Raw genomic sequence first — 25,845 nt, forward strand, 5'->3', positions numbered from 1 at the left:
TGTGAGGAAAGGGAACCCTCTTGCACTGCTGGTGGGAATGTAAACTGATACAGGCACTATGGAGAACAGTATGGAGGTTATTTAAAAACTAAAAATAGAATTACCATATGATCCAGCAATCCCACTACTGGGCATACACCCAGAGAAAACCATAATTCAAGGGATAGGGAGGGTGGGAGGGAGGGTGACGCAAGAGGGAAGAGATATGGGAACATATGTATATGTATAACTGATTCACTTTGTTGTAAAGCAGAAACTAACACACCATTGTAAAACAGTTATACTCCAATAAAGATGTTTAAAAAAATAAAAAATAAAGATGGTTGACGGAAATGCATATGGCTGATCCCCTCTCTCATGGGACACTTGTAAAGCTGAGGCACTTGGGCACTTTGCCTTTTCAGAGTCTTCACATTGAAGAGTCTACTGCCTCTTGTTACATTGTGCGTGTTCCCTTTTCTGACAAGAGTGCATGGGGGTTTCTTAAAGATCAATAAATACTGTTGAATGTTGAATAAAGGTGAAGGGCGAAATACAAATGTTGGGTTTTTTTTTTTCCTGTTTATAAGCTTCTCTTCTCTTTGGGGATGTGGGATCCCTTCTATAGACTTTAAGGAATAGAAAGCTATTTATTTTATAATAAATCCCTGTCAAAGATCGGAATCTGTGGGAAAATTTGTTGTCTCTAGAAAGAAAGAGCATTGATTAGAGGACATGAAACTAAATTCATGATCATCGTAAGACATTTTTTATTCCCTCAAATATATAGTGTTGAATTTTTATGCCTGTGGGATAATCAGGATTTAAAAAACAATATAAAAAGCAGAATTCTTTTTCTCTCAGAAAGTACAGGTTGGAGAGATAGGACAACACACACACATAATTTTTTTTGAAATCATGTATTTTGAAAGTGTGAGAGCATTTTATTTTCCTGTCCCTTGGAAATGGAGAATGTTACACGTCTATCAATAATGGTTTAGGGTACATGCACTGGGATGGAAAATGTCCCCCCCAAAATTTCATGTCCTTCCAGGAACTTTCGAGTGTGACATTATTTGGAAATAAGGCTGTTGCAGATATAATTAGTTAAGTCGGAGATTGTATTGGAATAGGGTGAATCCTTAGTTCATATGATTGGTGTCCTGATAAAAAGAAGAGAAGAGACACAGAAGGATGGTGGCCCTGTGAAGGTCAAGATGGGGATTGGAGTTAAGCTGCCACAAGCCGAAGAACGCCTGGGGATGCCGGAAGCTGGAAGAGGCAAGGAAAGATCCTTCCCCTAGGGTTCAGAGAGAGTGTGGCCCTGCCAACAACTTGATTTCAGACTTCTAGTCTCCAGAACTGTGAGAGAATAAACCTCTGTTGTCTCAAGACAGCCCAGTTTGTGGTACTGTTACAGCAGCCCTAGGAAACTACCACATGACATAATCGTAGTGCATATATTTTAAAAGTCATGACAGAGGTCCAAATATTGGGAAGTGAGTTAGTTAACTGTGGTAGGTCAGTAAAATATTTGATTGTCTATGAATCTGACAAATATGTGGACTTTAGAGATACACAGAAAACTCTTTGCTAAATAATAAACAGCAATCACATGGTATGGACACAATGATTACAAGCATATATATATATATATATATATATATAAAACAATGGAGGTTTAGAAAAAATCTTTATTCTGATATAATTGGTGCAAGATGGTAAAAGATTTCTTGCTTACTGTTTCTTTTAATAAAAGGAATAAATATTTGATATAAAAATTTAAAAACAATGAGTCACAAAAATAGTTTGACATAAAAGTCACCTTTAAGTGACTTAAATTGAGATTGGAACTAAATTTGGTCTATGCATATGGAGTAATTAACTTTCCCCCTTTGTGGTGCTTTTAACCCTGAACTAGTAGCATAAATTGTAAAATGATACAGGTGGTCCTTAAGGAATTCGGTTTGTGGAAAACTCCAAGATCTATAGATTATATTGATTCTCTAAAATGCTGAACATCCTGCTAACTGAGACTAACAGAGTAGAAAAAATAGTGATGGCCAAGCAAATTAGGAGCCAATAGACATAGAAGCTTATGACTCTTCTACTTGTTTTTTTGTAGAATCTAAGCTATAATTAATACTTCAAGCCCACAAAATGAGGAGGATTGGAGGGTTTGGCTTCTGGGGAAATATTTGCAGTGAAAGTTAATAAGCTGGTGAAACAGCTCATTAAACTAGCCCACCCCATTTAAATGCCATAGCCCGTGTAATGATGAAATCTTGCTGGAAACCTCCAAGCGAGCCTTCGGAGCCGGGGTCAGCTTTCATTATACAACAGGAGTTGGCTGTTTTTCAGGCCAGCTGACCTCTTACTTTATGTGGGAGTATGTCCTCTGGCTTCTCTAAAATAAAAAAAATTTGCTCCGCTATCTGCAAGGCTGTTTTTGGAAATTAGTTTGTCATTTTGGTGAGTCTCGGAGGGGTCAATGCATGGCAAGTGTGGAAGAGTTACAAACCAATCAAATGCCATAAGGAATCCTTGCACTGTTGGCCAAACCCATGTGAACCACAGTTGCTATTTATCTGAAGAGCAAAACAGGAAGTCATTCTCTAAGGGAACCGCCCATTAAGCATCATTTTCCATGATTTACAGCCCACGTACAAAACCACCACTATTTAAAGCAAGGAACACCTTCCAAGTTTCTAATAAGATTTTTCTTCTTGTCAGACAACTGGAAGTATGGCAATGTTTGATATATCCACAGTACAAAGAGTCAAATCATCTACTTAATACTTTTCCAAGAAAAATGCTATCAATTAGAGAAGTCATGCAAGCAAAAGGTATTGCCCCAGATTTTTCCCACTGGGTGGGAATCTTCCAAATGGCAGCGCAACTACTCATCTTGGTGAAATCTCTCCTTAGAAATTGTCTGAGGAAATGAAAGCTCAGAAAGAATAAGTAAAGCACCCTAGGAGTAGAAGGGAAAAAGATAGTTGCACATCTTCTAAACTTTGGGCAAAAACAGTGGTTCTAGAACTTTCCAGTGTTTTGGGTGATTTAGACTCTGGGTAGTTCTTGGTGGGCATATCCCTCTGGGAGCCCTCGTAGGAGCTGTTTGGCCCCCACAGGCATTGGAAGGAGATCCACGAATGGAAAGTATTGGATCTAAAAGTTAACAAGTTTCCCTCCAGAGAAAGAGGACTCTGAGTCACCAAAGACATACTTTCTAAGCAGAAATGCAATCTCAAAATTAAGGTTCTTGATGTGAGAATGTACAATTGTGTTTTTCATTTGAGTAGCTCTAAAAATATTGTTTCAGGCCTTTCACCTAACCTTAAGATGATTGTTATATTCCTGGTGTTATATTTTACTTTTTCTAAATAGGCCAGAAACGCCTAAGAATACAAAGATAAAGAAAATAAGAAAATTGCCTGCACTTGCCCAGATACCTGTTGTGTAATGACCTCACTCCACTGATCATTTTTCCCTTTTAGGTGTTAAATTGATGTCACCTCCTGCAAGGGACACTAACCAAGCCTTTAAGAATACGTCTTTTTATGAGCAATGATTTTATTTGATTGCCAGAAGAGATTATTTGGAACAGACAATTTCTAGACTTTCCACATTCTCCCAGGTCACAGTTGGAGTGTGAAAAGTGGGCCATTTCCTGTTAGTATTTTGTAACCTGAGGAATTTTATGATTTTCCTTTATTGGCAATTTCTGGGAAAGACCATTCTGAAACACATTCTGTTGATTATCCAAGCACTATTAATTTCAGGTCTGAAAATTCCCAGTGAAGTTTATTGACAGCCAAGGCTCTTTCTGAGGTTTATGGAGCTTTACTGATATCTGCTTTGTCTAATAGCCCATGAGGAGTTCAGAGGCAGCATATAGATTCCTGACAAAGAAGTCAATTTAAGTTAGATGACAACACTGCTGACACTTGTGCTACCTCAGAAGATTGAATCCTCCTTACTTCCAATGTTCCAATAGATAAAAACTACCAGGAAAAGGCATCTTGCCATTTAAGTCCAACATAAGGAAGTTTCTCTTCTCTTAGTCTAAGTAACTCTTGAACAAGCTATTTTCACATTTTTGTCTGGCTCTACAAGGCAAAGTGTTGTAAGTAATGAATGGGGACTGACCAGATGATTCTGGCTGCAAACTCTGCATGTCTGCAACTGTAACCGAGCAGGACCGTACAGGGCCTCCCCGGGACAAACCCCTCTCCCATATCCTCTGCTTTAGCTCCTCTCTGAAGTACCTGGATAATAGTATCTGATGCATGTTTCCTGAGTTTTTCAGATGCTAAAACCACCACCAAATGGAATAAATGAACTACTTGATGATCATGAGCATGTAATCCCCAGACTTTTTGGCTTCTAAGAATTGATCACCATGAACCCATCAGAGAATTGTGCCCGAGCTGATCACATACCCTGGGATGCCCCTCCCTCACCTGGCCTTTAAAAGTGATTTGCTGAAACCCTTCAGGGAGCTCCAGGTTTTCTGAGCACAAACCACCGATTCTCCTTGCTTGGCCCTGCAGTAACCCTTTCTCTGCTCCAGACTCTGATGTTTTGGGTTGTTTAGCCTCCCTGTGTGTCAGGCACATGAACTTGAGTTCTGTAACACAGTGAACACTGCAGAGTGGCCACAAACAGAATATATCTGAAAATAAACCACTGTGAAGTCCTAAGTAACTATTCTAAGTGAACTTTTTGAGGTGAGGAGATACAGAGCTGTTCCCAGCTAACATTCTCACATTGCATGTGAGGGAGTTCAAGTTCATCATTAGCTAGCCCTACCCTGAATCATAATGGTGACATGTGATGACAATGGTGACAATGATGATGTCACTGAATGTTTTTTGAGGGTACGTACCAAAAGATGTATTATTATTTAATCCTCCCTGTAGCCTTGAGACATCTGAATAATCTGCAGCAGAGGTAGAGAATTGTAGGTTTAATGGTGGTTTATTTTACTTTAAAATGTAAATGTTTCTGAATTAGAGAATCCTGAAAATGAAGCCAGATTAAAGCTTAAGAAAATCACCCACAGAGACACCCTTCTAGTTTGTTCTATGATTTCCTGCACAGATGCTGTTAACTGTCCAGGGAGGGTTCTGTGAACATTTGAACCTGTACCAAATACTGAGGAAACGTGAGCAAGCCACTTCCAAGCTAATTTTTATAAAAGAAGACACATTTTAGAAATGAATAATCACTACATTAAGCTGATTTAAATTTACATCCTTTCCCCTGGTTCCACCCTTCTCCACTGACTAATGCATTGTTTGCTCTTTAGATCTGGATAGTAATTTCACTATTTAGATAGCTTATTTAATTGAATGCTGCCAATGGCATTTTTCCCATTTGACTCAATATAACAAGTAGCAGTAAAAGGAGTTTCAGCTAGAATAACTGCTACGTACTACTAGTTAATACATGTGGCAGGCACTCTCCTAACTACTTTCCAAGTATTATTTACTAGTCACAGCAACCCATGAGGTAGATACTATTATTATTGAACTGAAGTAAATAGCTCAAGGTCACAAAGCCAGTAAAATGTGGAGATCCAGTATTTGAAATCAGTTTTTTTAAATTGTATTTATTTATTTATTATTGTTTTATGGTCTCAATATCTTCTCTGATGTCTTTGATAATATCAGTACTGGTTTCATAAGAGTTGTCACTTCCTTTTACAGTCTCCATTTTTTTCCAGTTTGCTCTTTTCTAGTTGTTTTTGTCTCTAGCTTTTATGTTATAGCCAAGGTTCTCAACTCTGAGTATAACCAAAGTCACCTTCGGGGCTTTAAAAAAATACTGATGCTTAGGACCACCACAGACCAATCAAATCCAAACCTCTGTTATTGAGACATGTTTCCTCAAAGCTTACTAGTTGATTCTCTGTTCAAATCAGGAGGACTCCTTGGATGTCTGTATGTCTGTGTTTAAGCACAGAAGACTAGAAAGCTGATTGGAAAACTCGGGCCCAGATGATTCAATTGGTGAATTGTATTGAGCATTTAAGGAAGAAATAATACCAACATTACACAAAATCTTTCAAGAAATAGAGGATGATGGCTCTATTAAACTCAGTTCTGAAGTCAATATCACCCTGATACTGAGACCAGACAAGAACACTAAAAATACATCCATACGTACATACCAGTAAGCCTCGTGAACAGAGACAGAAAGATTTTTAACAAAATGTTAACATATAAGTCCAGGAAGGCAAAGTTGATTTAATGTTTGAAAATCAATCAATATAATTCACTTAATAAAGGAGAAAAAGCACATTATCATTTCAATAGATGTAGAAAAATGTTTGAAAAAATTCAATATTCATTCATGATAAAACATTTCATCAGATTAGAAAATGGGACTTCCTCAATCTGATAAAGGGTATATATGGAAAACCTATTGCTAATATTGTATTTAATGTTGAAAAATTAAATGCTTTCTCCCTAAGATCAGGAGCAAGGCAAGAATACTAACTCTCACCCCTTATATTTGACATTGTACTGGAAAGCCTAACCTTCACAATTAGGCAAGAAAGAGAATAAAATGCAAAAAGATCTGAAAAGTAAGTAAAACTATCTCTATTCAAAGATGTCATGATTGACTGTGTAGAATATTCTAAGGAATCTACAAACAACTATTATCTACAACTATTAAACTAATTTAGAGAGGGTAAAAGGTGAATACATAAAAGGTTGCAGTTTTATATACTAAAAGCTGACTATAAGCTTTTAGCATGAGAGTGGAGCTGGCTGACATTTAGTCTCAGTATAGAGTGGTCTACCTATTTGTTTATTGGGACATCCCGATGTAAATATTTTATATCTTTACTCTTGGCCTGGTTGATTCCTCAGAGAAGAGTTTTCTAATCTTCTGTCTAGAGCATTCTGGTCTGGCTGCCAGTGTTCTGAAGGTTGGGAATTTCAGCATATTCAGGGGGCATATTTTCACTTAATCCCCCATTTTTTTGGTTCAAAGATTATACCCTCAACTATGCCTGGCATCCCTGGTACAAAGGCCTTCCATTCACCCTCTCTTGAGGGTAATAGATTGATAGTCTTCTGGGTTTCCCTCCATGGCAGGGAGTGTTGGGATCTCTGGGAGAGTGACTGCTTCTTTCAATCCCTTTACCCAGGCCTCTCTCTCCTTCACGCTACTCCAGAAGGGTCTATTGCTCTCAAAGTGTCTGCGTCCTTTGAGAATTCTGCGGTGGGGATGAAGTAGGTTCTCAGTGTTCCCCACTGCCAGCTCAGGCTCCAGTCCTGCTAAACTAACCACTGCTCATCCATCTGCTTCCCAGCTTACAATATTTTTATTGTTCTCTCTTCTCCTGTTCTCCCATCCATATATGTCTTTTTAAGAAATTTCTTCACCATCTTTTCCATGAAGTACAACCTGGATACTTCATGTGAAATTGAAATATCAAGATCACTGCCTGATTTAAAGGATAAAGGAATGACTTACTTTATAAAAAATTAAGTTGTATGTTACTTAATAGTAATACTTTATACTTATGTCAGGAAAGAATAATCAAGCATCTCATTTGTAGACTTTAACAAGTGTTTTACATGGAAAATTCCATATGGAACCGTACTGTTTTATTATCTATAGTAAAAAACAAACAAACAACAAAGAAAACTAAAAGAATATCTGGTTTGCCCAGTATCAGTGAGATACTTTGCTCTTCATTCTCCCTTTCACATAAACCATGCATTTATAACTTACATTTTCATGGTAGTTTGAAAGAAATTTGGTGTAATTGTAGCCATGGCTCTGAGGAAGTGAAAGACTACATTTTAGAGGCAGTACTAATTAAATTAACAAGCCTTAATTAAGTACTAACCGTGAGGCAGGCCCCCGTACTGAAACAGAATGGTCCCAAATCCCTGACCTTCTGAGGATTTCAGTCCAGGCAGTAGACTTCTGGTATTAAAATAAGCATAAAGGGCACAAAAAAGCTCCTTCAGCAAATTCTGTGAAATAGGATACCTGTACTTATATCTGGGTATTTCTTATTGTATCATTATCTGTGTTTTTGATTCTGTAGTGGAGAGATTAACAAATTGGATTATGATTTAATTAAATTATTTTGTTGTTGTTGTTTGTTCATTATAACATCCACTTCTAAAGATGATTTGAAATAGACTTCTCAGGTATACACAAGGAGGTAAAACAAGTTAAAGTAAGTCAGAGAACTGAAGCAAAGGGAGAATACAAATAGGAAAAGTAGAATAAAGCTGAGTGACAACAATGTACAAAATGCATGTAGAGAAGCCCCATTCCCTGTTAGGCACAGGCCATGCATTTTCCTCTAATTTTTTTTTTTGGAGACATTTTAAAGATAAAAATATCATCAATTTTCAGAAGTCAGAGAATCTGTCAGGGCCTCTCTGGTGGCACAGTGGTTAAGAATCTGCCTGCCAATGCAGGGGACACGGGTTCGAACCCTGGTCAGGGAAGATCCCACATGCCACGGAGCAACTAAATCCATGCGCCACAACGACTGATCCTGCTGCACTCTAGAGCCCACGAGCCACAACTACTGAAGCCTGCACACCTAGAGCCTGTGCTCCGCAACAAGAGAAGCCACCTCAAAGAGAAGCCTGTGCACCACAATGAAGAGTAGCCCCTGCTCGCCACAACTAGAGAAAGCCCACACACAGCAACGAAGACCCAATGCAGCCAAAAATAAATTAATTAATAAAAAAAAGAATCAGTCAGTTATCAGGTGATATAAAAATATGGAAACTTCTCCTATGGATCTTCATGAAAGTATCTTCATTAGGAAATGGAGCAAAAAACTTCCTTACCAAAAAATACAACAATGAGTTCCACTGGACTATTTCTTTTATGTCTTCACTATAGTCCAATTGTATTAGTACAAAGCATAATTTAGTAAATGTTGTTATACTAGGAGTCTAAATTAAGAAAGTTCTAGAAAACTCCTCTACATGTTTATTTGAAAATATGTGAATTTTGCATTCTCCATGAAGTTATAATAAATCTACTAATATTTGCAGTTTATAAAATACTTTCTTATGCATTCTCTACCAAGGCAACTTTCAGGCAGGTGTTATCATCATCTTCATTTTAACACTGAGAGAATTATACATTTTAAGTAACTTATACAAGATCTCCTAGTCAGGGAATGGGTAACCAATACTGTAATAAAGGATTTTAAACTCTAGATCTTGTCTTCTTAACAGCACACCAATCTACCATTTCACTACATCTAGCTGACCAAGAAAGTGCTAACACACAGTAGTTGTTTATTTCTTTTAACGTTTTATAAACTGTAAAGAGTATAATGTGTACTAATACTGAATAGAGATTGATGAAATATATATGGCTATGACTATGTAACAACCATCCAAGTCAAGATATAGAACATTTCCAGCAGCCCAGAAGGTTCTCTTGTGCCTTTCCTTGGCCAACATTTATTCTCCCAGATCAGTTCTTGAACTTCATGTACATGGATTCATACTGTGCATACTCTTTTGTGTCTGGCTTCTTTTGCTCACAAAAATGTCTGTAAGATTCATTTCTAATGTGTATATCATAGCTGGGTCTCGTTTTTTTTTTAAAAAAAAAACAGCTTTATTGACATTTATTCCACAAAGGATACAATTTACCCATTTAAAGTACAGAGTTCAGTGTTTTCTGGTATATTCAAAGAGTTATGCAACTGTCACCAAAATCTAATTTTAAACATTTTTAACATCCCCAAAGAAATCCCACACACATTAGCAGTCATTCCCCACTCCCCTCCCAAACCTGCCCAAGCAACCACTAATCTACTTTCCATCTCTATAGATTTGCCCGATCTGGATATTTCATATAAATGGATTTATATAATATGTGGTCTTTGTGACTGGCTTTTATTCACTAAGCACCATGCTTTCAAGATTCATCCTTGTTATAGCATAATATCAGTATTTTTAAATGCTGAATACTATTCCAATTTATGAATGTACCACATTGTGTTTATTCATTTACCAGTTGATGGACATTTGGGTTGTTTCCACTTTTTGGCCATTATGAATAATGCAGCCGTGAACATTTTTATACAAGTTTTTGTGTAGACATTTCTTAGGGTCTATCGACAGGAGGGCAACTGCTGTGTTGTTATCTATGGTTAGCATTTTGAGCAAACTGTTTTCCACAGTGGCTGCACCATAATCCATTCCCACTAGCTATGTGTGAGTGTTCCAGCCCCTCCATGTCCTCACCAGCAGTAGCTATTGTACATCTTTTTGGTTATAGCAGGCCTAGTAGGTGTGAGGAGGAGTCTCGCTGTGGTTTTAATTTACATCTTCCTAATGACTAATGATGAGCATTTTCTATGTGCTTATTGGCTATTTGTATACCTTCTTTGGAGAAATATCTATTCAGATCATTTACCTATTTTAAAACTTTTTTTTTTTTTTTTTGGGTATGCGGGCCTCCCTCTGCTGTGGCCTCTCCCGTTGCGGAGCACAGGCTCCGGACGCTAACAAAGTGAATCAGCCTTACATATACATATATCCATGTATCTCCTCCCTCTTGCATCTCCCTCACACCCTCCCTATCCCTCCCTTCTAGGTGGTCCCAGAGCACGGATGTGATCTCCCTGTCCTATGTGGCTGCTTCCCACTAGCTATCTATTTTACATTTGGTAGTATTTATAAGTCCATGCCACTCTTTCACTTCTGTGTTTTTTATTTTTGAGTTTTAACTTTCTCTTTGTATTCCAGATACAAGTCCCTTTTGGGTCTTGATAATATTTTGCAAATATTATCTCCCATTCTGTGTGTTGTCTTTTCACCTTTTTTCCCAGAGTCTGATAATATTTATTTATTTATTTATTATTGTTGAAATATAGTTGACGTACAATATTATGTTAGTTTCAGGTGCACTACATAGTGATTTGACATTTAAATATCAATACATTATGAAATAATCACCATGATACGTATAGTACATCTTTCCCCATACAAAGTTACTACAATATTACTGATCATATTCATAGTGATTTGACATTTAAATATCAATACATTATGAAATAATCACCATGATACGTATAGTACATCTTTCCCCATACAAAGTTACTACAATATTATCATATTCCTTATGCTATATATTACATACCTGTGGCTTATTTATTTTATAACTAGAGGTTTCTACCTTTTAGTCTATCCTCTTCACCTATTTTTGCCCTTCTGACACCCAGCCCCTCTGGCAAATACCCGCTTGTTCTCTGTATCTGTGAGTCTTTTCATTATGCTTTGCTTATTTTGGTTTTTAGATTCTGCATATAAGTGAGATCATATAGTATTTGTCTTTCTCTGTCTGAGTTATTTCACTTAGCATAATGTCCTCCATGTTGTCTCAAATGGCAAGAATTTCTTTTTGTTTTATGTTGGAGTAATATTCCGTTGCATATACATGCCAGATCTTCTTTGTCCATTCATCTATCGATGGATACTTGAGTTGCTTCCGTATCATGACTATTGTAAATAACTCTGCAATAAATACTGGTGTGCCTATATCTTTTCAAATTAGTGTTTTTGTTTTCTTTAGTAAATACCAAGAAGTGAAATTGCTGGATTGTATTTTTCTATTGTTCTATTTTTAATTGCTTGAAGAACCTCCATACTCTTTTCCACAGTGGATGCACCAAGTTACCTCCCCACCAGCAGTGTACAAGTGTTCCCTTTCCTCACAACCCCACAAACACTTGTTGTTCATTGTCTTTTTGAAGATAGCCATTTTGTCAGGTATAAGTGGTATATCACTGTGCTTTTTTAAAAAAAAAAAATTATTTATTTGTTTGGCTGCGTTGGGTCTTAGTTGCAGCACACGGGATCTTCACTGAGGCATGCGGGATCTTTTGTTGCCTCGAGGGCTCTTTGTTGTGGCACCCAGGTGGCACGCGGGCTCCAAAGCATGTGGGCTCTGTCGTTTAAGGCACACGGGCTCTCTAATTGAGGCTCACGAACTCAGTAGCTGTCGTGCGCTAGGCTTAGTTGCCAAACGGTATGTGGGATCTTAGTTCCCCAACCAGGGATCGAACCTGCGTCCCCGGCATTGGAAGGCAGATTCTTTACCACTGGGCCACAGGGAATTCCCTATCATTGTGGTTTTGATTTGCATTTCCCTTAGGATTGGTGATGTTGAGCATCTTCTCATGTGCCTGTTGGCCATTTGTACATGTTCTTTAGAAAAATGTCTATTCAGGTCCTCTGCCCATTTTAAAATCAGGTCATTGATTTTTTATGTCAATTTGTATATTTTGGATATTAACCCCTTGTCAGATGTCTAAAAATACTTATCTTGTATCCTGCCACATTGCCAAATTTGTTTATTATTTAACCTTTTTTACTGCAGTAAAAAAGATACATTTGGATTCTTTTCAGTTTTGGGGTATTCTGTATAACACTACTATGAACATTTTTGAACATGCTTTTTGGTGAACATACATACTTATTTATCTCAGATATATATCTCTAAGTGGAATTTCTGGATCTTACTGTAGTCAACATACCTTCAGTAAAACTGTAAGTCAGGGGCTTCCCTGGTGGCACAGTGGTTGGGAGTCCACCTGCCGATGCGGGGGACGCGGGTTCGTGCCCCGGTCCGGGAGGATCCCACATGCCGCGGAGCGGCTGGGCCCGTGAGCCACGGCCGCTGAGCCTGCGCGTCCGGAGCCTGTGCTCCGCAACGGGGGAGGCCGCGGCAGTGGGAGGCCCGCGTACCACAAAAAAAAAACAAAAAAAAAAACCTGTAAGTCAGTTTGGATGATTTGCTTTTGTTTCCATACTTTGGTTGTAGTGATGGCCAGTTTGAATTATTTATTAATGATTATGACCTCTATTTATTAGTGATTAATTTGTATTTATCAAAATTGAAGAAATGGAAATCACTACAAAAGACTGGCTTTAATGTGATGAGCGTTAAGGAAGGTAACAGGGAAGGATCAGAATAAGGGTAGGAGAATATTTAGCTTAAAAATCACATTCAGGGCTTCCCTGGTGGCGCAGTGATTGCGCGTCCGCCTGCCGATTCAGGGGAACCGGGTTCGCGCCCCAGTCTGGGAGGATCCCACATGCCGCGGAGCGGCTGGGCCCGTGAGCCATGGCCGCTGAGCCTGCGCGTCCGGAGCCTGTGCTCCGCAACGGGAGAGGCCACGGCAGAGGGATGCCCGCATACCACAAAAAAAAAAAAAAAAAAAATCACATTCAGTAGACTTTGTTTTTCTAACAAACTATAGAAAGTAAAAATTGAAAACATTTCTTAAGAGTGAGAGTCTGATTTAGTAGTCATTTATAGACACAGTTTAAACAGAAATATCAGATTAGCTTCCTTCCTACTTGCCTAGTTTAGAGGTCAGTTCTTTCCTCTATAGCTAAGTTTCATCTGAAATCTAGTCTTCAATGTTGCATTAACAGTAGTTAAAAGTCAAAGTAGTTTACTTAAATGTAAAGGAATAAGTTTAAACAAGTAACTTAAACACTATTTTCCCCACATTGCTCCACTTCTCTGATGAAGAGGATCAGAAAAATGAAACAAAAATTTTTACTGGAAAAATTAACTAAAGAATGGTAGTGAGGTTGAAATTTTCTTGCTTGAACAAAATCCTAGCCTATTTGAGGGAACCCTGAACAGGTTATCCAAAATCTTTTTGCATGAGAGGCAATGAAAAAAAATCAGGAAAATGTCTTTAAACTTTAACTAAAAATAGGTAAAACTATACATTTCAACTTTGGCAGGATTTCAGCTCTTAATGAGAAATGAAAAGGAAGCCAAATTTGAAGAAAAATTGTTAACTGTATTTAAAGTTTGAGTAATTTATTTTGTGGGAACTTTATAGAACATTTTGACTTAGTATTTTTGGATACAGATGATAGATTAAAGTTCTTTTAAAAGTCAACATAGTTAATTATTTGAAAGTTTAAAATGTTCTTGAGTTTAAGGGCATTGTTTCTGTTATCATCATTTATATTTATTTTTCTACCCTTCTTTTCCTAACCTTTTTTTTTTTTTTTTTTTTGGTTATTTTAGTGTCAGTGTTTATGACTTTTCCAATATGTTGACTCCTTCTCATTTTGTAACAGCTTCTCTGGCTCTTTGTTTCACCTGGAACTGGTGAAGATTCCTAGCTCTGATATGCAGCTTTTGGACCATGATGTCCATTTCTGTCTCTCATTGATACTCTTACAGAACCTGCCCTTCTCCCTCACTGGGAAACCTCCCCTCCCTTATTTCCCACCCCTTTATTACTTACCTGAGCCTTCCTGCTTCTCTGGTGTAGCACTGAAATTAATGTTTGTGATAGCTACACAGAAATACTTTCTCCTTTGACTTTCTGGCTTGTGAGCTTTGCTAATTTCCAATTTCTGGTGAATAACAAAATCGGTTCCTTTAGCTGTACTTCTCAAAGCTGAGTTTTCCAGGAGAAGGTGATAGGACAATTATGACTGGCTGAGTCTTCCAAGAGGGTCAGCCGATTTCTTCTGATTGACTCCTGTCCATAGAGCCTCAGTGTTCTCATAGAGCCATGACCCATTTGACAACTAGTTCTCCTCCTACTTATTTTCCAGGATGGGCTACTCCTATCTCAATTCTTGATTCCCACCTGGGCCCCCTCTGTCTGCTTTTCTCAAATAAGAAGTTTCTTCAGCTTGTCACCTCTCTTATCTAAAACCTCTTCACTTATCCTCCCATCCTTTCCCTATACCGTTGTTCCTCTATTATTCTGTCATTTTCCCCCTCCAATATGAGTTCTTACGTAAGTGATTTTGATCTCATCTGTATGTTTTGAACACTGCTCCACCACTTACCTTTCTTTCATGGTCACTTTCTTGAACTCGTCTATTCCTTTCTCGAAGGAAATATTCCTTTCTCTAAGCCACTGTTTCCCAACTGGGAGTGATCTGTCCTTCCAGGAGATATTTGGCAATGCCTGGAGATGTGTTTGTCACAATCTGTGGCATGGGGTGCTACTGTTTCCTATTGATTAGAGACCAGGGATGCTGCTCAGCATTCTACAATGCACAAGGCGGATCCCCAAGGCAAAGAATTATCCAGTCCAAAATGTCATTAGGGCCATAGTGGAAGAACCTTGCTCTAAGACTAATTCAAATTGAAATTTCGCTTCTCCAGGTAACTTAAATAATATGTTTTTATGACTATGTTTACTTCTTTGTGTTCTACCTTCCTCTGCCTTCCACTTTTTCACTAACAATCTTCTAGAATGGAAGTCAATACTTGCTGGCTTCATTTCCTTAAATTCCACTCATATCGCTGAATAACCCATGATGGTGATGAAAATTATGCCCGACCCAAAATTATTAAGATCTTTAACAGACTCAGCTTTTCCCTGAGCTCCTCACAATGACCTTGGCAGTGAATGAAGCAGATGGGAACGCTTCTGTCATCCCAACTTGTGACTTGATTATTAGCCGCAGAAGCCTATGACCTTGAACTTAGATACGTATTTAAACATTTGCTAAAGTATGGTAGATAAAAAATTATCCTTGCTGATCTTTGTGTTGAGGAACACCAGGAGATAGCTTTTTGAAGTGAATATTATATATATATATATATATATATATATATATATATATATAACCTTCGTTAAAATAACACAGGCTCCGGACGCGCAGGCTCAGCGGCCATGGCTCACGGGCCCAGCCGCTCCGCGGCATGTGGGATCCTCCCAGACCGGGGCGCGAACCCAGTTCCCCTGCATCGGCAGGCGGACGCGCAATCACTGCGCCACCAGGGAAGCCCTGAAGTGAATATTATATATTAAAGATATACTTAAAGTCCAATTGTGTAAAGTAGTTTTCTACAATATATGAGTATTTGCCAGAAATAACAGAATCAAGTAAAAAAAAAATAGGTTTCTTATACAGATAGGGCCAGGTCTGTAAGATTTTACTGTGGGTGTGATTCCTGACTGTGACGCCACAGTGCCCTTGAAAACATCAACGGATGTGGCACCCTTCAAAGAGACACCTTGTCTGAAACATTAGCTTCTCTGTCTTCTCAGAGTGTTTAATAGGATATTTTTAACACACACACAAAAACAACACATTTCTAGAAAATGGAAAATAGCCTTAAATTCTTCCTCTACTCTGTAAACAGCATAGACAGTTGAAGGAGTTACTTGGAATCTCTCAAGTCAGAATTGAATTATTGTCCTTCTTGGAGGAAAAGTAATGGAACATCATAAGGAAAAATCTTGGGTCAAGTTCTTCTTCGTAATGATAGAGAGTAACTTGCAAGGTTGAATTATTCTTTCACAGATTTAAAAAAAAATTTCAGCTCTATCCAGTAGCTACTCTTATATGTACAAATCAAACTATGATGAACATACAGCTTGTGATGAAGAAAGTGACTCTGAATTTAGACATTTTACAACATAGAATGAAGATACTGCGTTAGTTTTTTTAAAAAATTAATCATCAACTTTTTTTTTTCACTGAAAAAGGCCTTTGAGAGTATTCCCTTAAGGAAATAAAGAGACTCACAAGGGATCCAGAGACTTTTTTGTCCATTTTATGACCTAAGTGGCTTGAACTTTCACCAAGGAGGTATATAGTAAAATTTCTACCAGAAGTAGCCTGAACATATACCACCAAACTCTATAAAATCAATTTAATTTTATCTAAATTGACAATCAAGATACCAGTCAATGATACAGGAAGAAAAAACAATTTAGACAAGGGAGCTGTTTGGGTTGGTAGCAGGGTCTTGAGAGTACAGATGGAAGTATTTCAAGAATAGGAGTAAAACTCTAATACTAAAAGTGACACATAGCATTAATGTTGGTAGATTTAGATTTTTCCCTGCATACAGAAATGATTTAATTCACAATATCTTCTATGAAATTGACACATAACTCTTTTCACTCTTTTCAAGGAATTTGTTCAGAAATTGAGAATATCTGTAATGAATGAAAATATCTATTATGAATGCACTTATGCCACATAGTATAGCTATCTAAAAAGGAACAATAAAATTTACTGATGACAACTTCAGCCTTCTCTAAATTATTCATTTTAAAAAATTCAAAGTCAAGAAGATTAAAACAGAGAAAAAAATTAAACAGAATTTTTGTTTGACAGTCATTGGAGACCAGTGATTGGAAGCACTTGGTGCAGTGTGTCCTACAGAGGACTTTTACAGTTTTATTTATGTTTTGGTTGTTTTTTAAAGCTCTTCACCCTTTCAATGCTGCTTAAGGAAGGAAACACAAATGTCAAACTGCTGTTGAAGTACTTTTGTAACTGGAGGAAGAAGTTTTGAAAAGAAAGTTGCATTTTTTATTTTGAGGTTAATTTGTGCTTTTATTAGCCAGTATGACTTAACTACAGTGGCCTGCAAACTTTTTTGATCTAAAAAATACGTTTTACATCACAGTCCAACAAACACACACATATATAATATGTATACATATTTAAAATGAAACGAAAGTTTTGCCAAAAACTTCTGCCCTGAGTGTTAATTTTTTTTTTGAGATTTTTTTTTTTACGCAGTTTTAGGTTTACAACAAAATTGACAGGAAGGTACAGAAATTCCCTATATACCCCCTCCCCTCACATGCATAGCCATTATCAACAGAGTGGTACCTTTTTTTTTTTTAAACCAAGGATGAACTGCATTGACACATAATCACCGAAGTTCGCAGTTCACCTTAAGGCTCACTTTAGTGAAGTGAATCCTGTTGCACATTCTATGGGTTTGGACAAAAGTAGGATGACATACATCCATCACTATAATGTCATTCAAAGTATTTTCACTGCTCATAAAAACTCTGTCCTCTGCGTATTCATCTCCCCTCTCCCCCCAAACTCTTGGCAGCCACTGATCTTTTTGTTGTCTCCATAATTTTGCCTTTTCCAGATTGGCATATACAATGTCTTTTTCTTTTTCTTTTTCTTTTTCTTTTTCTTTTCCTTGAAAAGAGAGGTTTGAAGCCTTTATGTCTATAAGACCACCCATGGTTAAAGTCCAATTGTGTAAAGTAGTTTTCTACAATATATGAGTATTTGCCAGAAATAACAGAATCAAGTAAAAAAAAAATAGGTTTCTTATACAGATAGGGCCAGGTCTGTAAGATTTTACTGTGGGTGTGATTCCTGACTGTGACGCCACAGTGCCCTTGAAAACATCAACGGATGTGGCACCCTTCAAAGAGACACCTTGTCTGAAACATTAGCTTCTCTGTCTTCTCAGAGTGTTTAATAGGATATTTTTAACACACACACAAAAACAACACATTTCTAGAAAATGGAAAATAGCCTTAAATTCTTCCTCTACTCTGTAAACAGCATAGACAGTTGAAGGAGTTACTTGGAATCTCTCAAGTCAGAATTGAATTATTGTCCTTCTTGGAGGAAAAGTAATGGAACATCATAAGGAAAAATCTTGGGTCAAGTTCTTCTTCGTAATGATAGAGAGTAACTTGCAAGGTTGAATTATTCTTTCACAGATTTAAAAAAAAATTTCAGCTCTATCCAGTAGCTACTCTTATATGTACAAATCAAACTATGATGAACATACAGCTTGTGATGAAGAAAGTGACTCTGAATTTAGACATTTTACAACATAGAATGAAGATACTGCGTTAGTTTTTTTAAAAAATTAATCATCAACTTTTTTTTTTCACTGAAAAAGGCCTTTGAGAGTATTCCCTTAAGGAAATAAAGAGACTCACAAGGGATCCAGAGACTTTTTTGTCCATTTTATGACCTAAGTGGCTTGAACTTTCACCAAGGAGGTATATAGTAAAATTTCTACCAGAAGTAGCCTGAACATATACCACCAAACTCTATAAAATCAATTTAATTTTATCTAAATTGACAATCAAGATACCAGTCAATGATACAGGAAGAAAAAACAATTTAGACAAGGGAGCTGTTTGGGTTGGTAGCAGGGTCTTGAGAGTACAGATGGAAGTATTTCAAGAATAGGAGTAAAACTCTAATACTAAAAGTGACACATAGCATTAATGTTGGTAGATTTAGATTTTTCCCTGCATACAGAAATGATTTAATTCACAATATCTTCTATGAAATTGACACATAACTCTTTTCACTCTTTTCAAGGAATTTGTTCAGAAATTGAGAATATCTGTAATGAATGAAAATATCTATTATGAATGCACTTATGCCACATAGTATAGCTATCTAAAAAGGAACAATAAAATTTACTGATGACAACTTCAGCCTTCTCTAAATTATTCATTTTAAAAAATTCAAAGTCAAGAAGATTAAAACAGAGAAAAAAATTAAACAGAATTTTTGTTTGACAGTCATTGGAGACCAGTGATTGGAAGCACTTGGTGCAGTGTGTCCTACAGAGGACTTTTACAGTTTTATTTATGTTTTGGTTGTTTTTTAAAGCTCTTCACCCTTTCAATGCTGCTTAAGGAAGGAAACACAAATGTCAAACTGCTGTTGAAGTACTTTTGTAACTGGAGGAAGAAGTTTTGAAAAGAAAGTTGCATTTTTTATTTTGAGGTTAATTTGTGCTTTTATTAGCCAGTATGACTTAACTACAGTGGCCTGCAAACTTTTTTGATCTAAAAAATACGTTTTACATCACAGTCCAACAAACACACACATATATAATATGTATACATATTTAAAATGAAACGAAAGTTTTGCCAAAAACTTCTGCCCTGAGTGTTAATTTTTTTTTTGAGATTTTTTTTTTTACGCAGTTTTAGGTTTACAACAAAATTGACAGGAAGGTACAGAAATTCCCTATATACCCCCTCCCCTCACATGCATAGCCATTATCAACAGAGTGGTACCTTTTTTTTTTTTAAACCAAGGATGAACTGCATTGACACATAATCACCGAAGTTCGCAGTTCACCTTAAGGCTCACTTTAGTGAAGTGAATCCTGTTGCACATTCTATGGGTTTGGACAAAAGTAGGATGACATACATCCATCACTATAATGTCATTCAAAGTATTTTCACTGCTCATAAAAACTCTGTCCTCTGCGTATTCATCTCCCCTCTCCCCCCAAACTCTTGGCAGCCACTGATCTTTTTGTTGTCTCCATAATTTTGCCTTTTCCAGATTGGCATATACAATGTCTTTTTCTTTTTCTTTTTCTTTTTCTTTTTCTTTTTCTTTTTCTTTTTCTTTTTCTTTTTCTTTTTCTTTTTCTTTTTCTTTTCCTTGAAAAGAGAGGTTTGAAGCCTTTATGTCTATAAGACCACCCATGGCCCACCCACGCATGGACCGGAAAGGGTCTAGGTGGCAAACTCCCCCACTAAATACTGTAGTTTTCCTTCTAATATTGAGCCCTGTCCCACTGGTCCTGCCCAGCAGCCACGTGGAGGTTCAGGGGACACGTGTTGGGTATCTGTTCATAGGGAGGCCACAAGTTTTGTGCCCCTTATCACAATGAACCCAGATTCCTGTCAGGTGTGTTGTAAACAGAACAGCCATATTTCTTCAGGCCCCCTTCTCTGAGCACACCCCAGAGAGTTGCATTTTTAATGGACTAAATTAAATCTTATTTCAAATTTTAGGAAAGAATCCTCTCATTGTTCATCTAGGGTCTGAATTTTTTTTTTTTTTTTCCTGACAGTGGAAGGTGATTCTGGAGGAAAATACAGTTTAGGAGCAGAGTGTGAGGAATCTCTGATTTACTAGTGTACTATGTGTTGGTTAACATTTCCTACTTAGCATTTCTAATTCAGGAAACAAATGGCCCCTCAGAGGACTGAAAAGTTTAGCGAAGAGACTCTTTACAGTTTGGTGGGCAGGGTTAAGGAAAACAAAAAAGAGATGGGGAGGATCAAGATCCTAGCAAGAGCTGGAAGCCTGTACTTCCAGGTGATGCAGGAAGCTGTCAGTGAACACAAGAGCTGTGAAGTGGTTCCACCAGAAAGGAGCTGCAGTGTCAGGAGATGAGACCTGCTTTCCCCGCTCCGCGACTGCTGGCTCCTGCTCAGATGGATGAGGGGACCAGAGGCAGGGCTGGGAGATTGTGGGGCAAGAGGGAGAGAGAAGCCACAGTGATTCCCTCTGCCTCCTTTGAGGCTGCAGTTCCCCTTGGCCCCCCTGGTCCCAGCTGCTGCCTGATGATACGCCCCTCCCCCACTCAGCAGTGGGGGTGGGTTCTTTTTGACGCTGGTGTCTGAGTTACTCACTCTGTACCATATCTTGCTCTTCAGCTCTTCCGTCACTTTTGAAACCAATCCACCACTTTCATTTTCTCCATTGAAAAGCTACAAATCGTTTATCTTCCCCTGTTTGATCCTGATACATACTTTACATTTTTAATTGCTATTTTGAGCCATGTCTTATTTTTCCTTATATTGTCTGTAATCTGTATCTTCTTATCTATAGTCTATATCTTACCATCTATTTGGTTATTGCTGGTGTAGAGGAATGAGTTTTTAACTTAATTTTTAAATGTTTTATACAATTTGTAAATGTTACTTTCCCTTTACAGTTATTACAAAATGTTGGCTATGTTCCTCGTGTTGTACATCATTATAGCCTATCTTACACCCGATAGTTTGTACCTCCCCCTCACCCCCCTTTGTTGCCCCTTCCCCAGTAACACTAGTTTGTTCTCTATATCTGTGCATCTGCTCCTTTTTTGTTATATTCACTAGTTTGTGGAATTTTTTTAGATTCCACATACAAGTAATATCATACAGTATTTGTCTTTCTCTGTCTCTTATTTCACTTAGCATAATGCCCTCTAAGTCCATCCATGTTGCTGCAAATGACATTATTTTGTTCTTTTTTATGGCTGAGTAGTATTCCACTGTATACATGTACCACATCTTCTTTATCCATTCCTCTGTTGATGGACAGTTAGGTTGTTTCCACGTCTTGGCTGCTGTAAATAGTGCTGCTGTGAACACTGGGGATGTTTGTATCTTTTTCAGTTAGTGTTTTTTTTTTCTTTCCTGTATACCCAGGAGTGGAAATGCTGGGTCCTATGGGAGTTCTAGTTTTAGTCTTCCAAGACACCTCCATACTGTTGTCCACAGTGGCTGCACCAGTTTACATTCCCACCAACTGTGCACAAGGGTTAGAGGAATAACTGTATATCTACCAATCTGGCTGTACTCTGTCATTAATTTAAAGGTTTATTGATTCTTCTGTGTGTTCAATGGAAATAATCATGTCTGGGAAATAATGGTTACACCTCTTATTTCTTTTGCTTTGCATATACCATTGGACAAGACTTTAAGTCCTATGCTTGATGGTTGTGGTGACAGCATTCTTTTCCTGATTACAGTCTTTACTGGAATGTGTCTATGGTTTTTCCATTTTTGTATATTGTTTGTTACTGTTTTTTAGATATACAGATATTTACAAATTTAGGAAGCTTCAATCTATTTCTAGTTTTCTGGGTGTTTTAATAAAAAAATAATGATAAACATTTACCATTACTTTTTCAGCATCTATTGAAGTAATCATACCGTTTTCCTTCTTTAATTCCTTACTATGGTATGTTGCACTGATAGATTTCCTGATATCAAAACTTTCTTGCATTACTGGGATAAACCCTACTTATTCATGACTTTTTTAAAAAACAATATTGTTGATTACATTAGCTAGAAGGTTTTATTCTATCATCTATTTAATTAAATTTGGATCCATGTTCATAAGTGAATGGGATATTTAATTATCTTGCCAGCATGCTACCTTATTAAGGTTTTCAAAATAATAGCTTTTGATTTTATTAATCTTCATGATTATTTCCGTGTGTTTTTTATTTCTTTAATTATTTTATTTGTTTTTATTATTGCCTTCCTTCTAGTTTCATTGGATTTTCTTTATTGCTCTTTTCCCATCTTCCTTCATTGCTAATTTAAAAAAATATTTTCTGTTTTCTGCTGTATTCATTTAACAGCTATAAATTTCCTACTGCATATCACTTTAGCCCTGACCTAAAATTTTTGATAAAATGTTTACATAGTTTTCCACATCTTTGTGATTTTAGACTTCCCTTATGATTTTTTTCCTTTGTGGAGGGGCTAGTTAGTATCAAGTTATTTAGTTTCTATACATATGCAACTTTTAAATTTATTGTTTTGTTATTGTTCTCCAATTTTTTCCTAATGTTCACATAATATAATAGATTTGATATTAATTTTTTCAATTTAATTTTTTTCTAGCTTTAATGAGGTATTATTGACAAATAAAAATTGTGTATACTTAGCTGTACAATGTGATTTTTAAAGGTGTACAACATGATGATTTAATATATGTATATACTGTGAAATGATTACTACAATCAAGTTAATTAACACATCCATGAACTCACATAGCTACCATTTTATTTTGTTGTTGTTGAAGTATAATTAAACTAAAACACTATGTTAGTTTCAGGTGTAAAATACAGTGATTCAGTATTTCTATACATTACAAAATGATCACCATGATATGCCTGGTTACCATCTGTCTCCAAAGTTATTACAATGCTATTGACTATATTCCCCATGCTATATGTTTTGTTCCTGTGACTCATTTATTTTGTAACTGGGAGTGTGTACCTCTTAATCTCTCTCACCTATTTCACTCAACCCCTCCATGTCCTGATATTAATTTTTTAAAATTTATTGAGGTTTTCATTGTGTTACTCTACATAATTAATTTTTGTGAGTGTTCTCTATTATAAGAAATCTGTTTTCTCTCTTTCTTGGGTGTCAACGTTCATATAGATCTATACATTAGTTTTGATAGCTATTTTTACCCTATTTTTGCTACATTTAATTTATTTGGTTCTGAGAGAAACATGTTGAAATCTCCAATTCCAATTGTTGATGTATCTATTTTTCACTTTCTTTCTCTCAGTTGTTCCTCTACATTTTTTGAGTCTGTATTCTTAGGTGCATACGTTCATGCTTTTCCTTTTTCTAGCACATATTTTTGCTCTTTATCTTTTATGCCTTGATCTTTATTTTGTCTGATATTAACATTGCTACTCAGGCTTTCATTTAATTTGCTTTCTACTTTATTAATCTTGATGTCATAAAGGTACTCTTCTATATTGGTTCTAAAAGTTGTGAAATTTTGCCTTTTATGTATAAATCATTAATCCATCTGGAATTGATTTTTATACATGGTGTGAGATAGGGATCTAACTTCACATTTTCTCCACAGAGTCAACCATCAATTTTTTTCCCACTGATCTGAAATGTTAGCTCTATTAAATAACAAGTTTCCACATACATGTTGTACTGGTTCTGGGATCCCTATGCAGTTCTATTTGTCTATCTTTGCACCAAATACATTGGTCTTACTTATTAGTTTTATATTGAGTCTTAATATCATGTACAGCAAGTCCTCCTAAGAGTTTTTTTTCCTCCTGAGTGTTCTTTGTGAGTACCTTGGTCCTTTGTTCTGCCATATAAGTTTTAGAAAAAGCTTGTTGAGCTACAGAAAATCTTGCTATTTCTTTTCTGGAATGCCTCAAACTAGCATCTTGACAATATCACATCTTCTACTCATGAACATGACTGTTTTCCTTATGTGTTGTGGTATTCTTTAATGTTATTTGCTAAATTTTCATAATTCTCTGCATACCAGGGATACTTAAGTCACTGAGCTGGAGTCTGTTCTTGCCATCACTGCCTAATTCGTTGTAGGGCTAAAGTGATAAACACACGACGAGAGGAATCCCTCTATATAGTGCGCCTTAGTCACCTTGAGCTGCCAAAACAAAATGCCATAGACTGTGTGGCTTAAACAACAAAAACTTATTTTCTTACAGTTTTGGGGAGGCTACAAGTCCAAGATGGAGGGGCCAGCTGATTGGATTTCTGGTTAAAGCTCTCTTCCTGGCTTGCACACAGCTGCCATCTCACTGTGTCCTCACATGGTGGGGAGGGAGAGAAGGGGAGGGAGTGAGGGATGGAAGGGGAAAGGAAGAGGGAGAAAGCTCTCCAGTGTCTCTTCTTATAAGGACACTAATCCTTTGGGATCACAGCTCCACTCTTATGACCTCATTTCAACTGAATTACCTCCATAAAAGCCCTGTCTTCAAAATTAATCACAGTGGAGGCTGGGGCTTCAACATATGAATTTGGGGGAACACAATTCAGTCCACAGCATACCAGGCTGTCCCTCCTGTACTCTTTGTTTCTTAGGACCAGAGGTAAAAAGCACCACTGCCAGCCCAGCTACAACCCTCCCCCAGCTGAACACCTTCCTAGTCCCCATCCTACCTTGTTCTGGCAGCTGAAGTTTCAGTATGGTTGTAAAAAATCAAGTTATTCCTTTGGAAACCGTGAAAGGCAGAATCACGTAGGACAGTGTTGCTCATTTTTCTTATTGCACCAGGTCCAGCTGGGGAAAGTGGAAAAGGGATGAAGTATTTACTCCGTTCTTTCCACTCTTTTAAGCAGGAAGGGATGCTCTACCCCCATGGGGCAAAGCATCAGTTGCTCACACTCTGGTTTTTCTCCATCCATTTCCATAGCTTTATAGTTAGGAACTCCTTCCAGACGCTGGCCTTCAATCAGTTGTATTCATTTTCATCATTGTTGTAAGCTTTTCTAACTTCGAAGATATTTAGTTGGAAGGCAAAGAGGCTAGCTCAACACCCTTTTAAATGTAAATGCCCAACTTTACCAGTTTTCACATGAAGGAAATTTATGGTTTTTGGCCACCAAAAAATAAAAACAAAACACCCAGGATACTGGGTGTTGAAATAGGAATTTTTATGAGTATTTAAATAAGATCCATATTTTCAGTCATAGCTATTTTTCCTTTTTTTGTGGGCATGTCATCAATACGACAGGCCACATAAATGAAGAGAATCCTGTCAGAATCACGTAATGGGTTTGGATGTTTTTCAAGA

General features: G+C 37.1%; 1 non-coding gene across 1 annotated transcript; it reads right to left on the reverse strand.

Moving 5' to 3' along the window:
• Positions 1–20,363: 20,363 nt before the first annotated feature.
• On the reverse strand, positions 20,364–20,495 carry LOC112061988 (small nucleolar RNA SNORA11). Its single transcript, XR_002890482.1, has one exon. It is a non-coding gene; the product is annotated as a small nucleolar RNA SNORA11 (small nucleolar RNA).
• Positions 20,496–25,845: the final 5,350 nt, after the last annotated feature.

This window comes from Physeter macrocephalus, chromosome 1 (genome assembly GCF_002837175.3).
Source record: "Physeter macrocephalus isolate SW-GA chromosome 1, ASM283717v5, whole genome shotgun sequence".
Classification (NCBI taxonomy): domain Eukaryota; kingdom Metazoa; phylum Chordata; class Mammalia; order Artiodactyla; family Physeteridae; genus Physeter; species Physeter macrocephalus.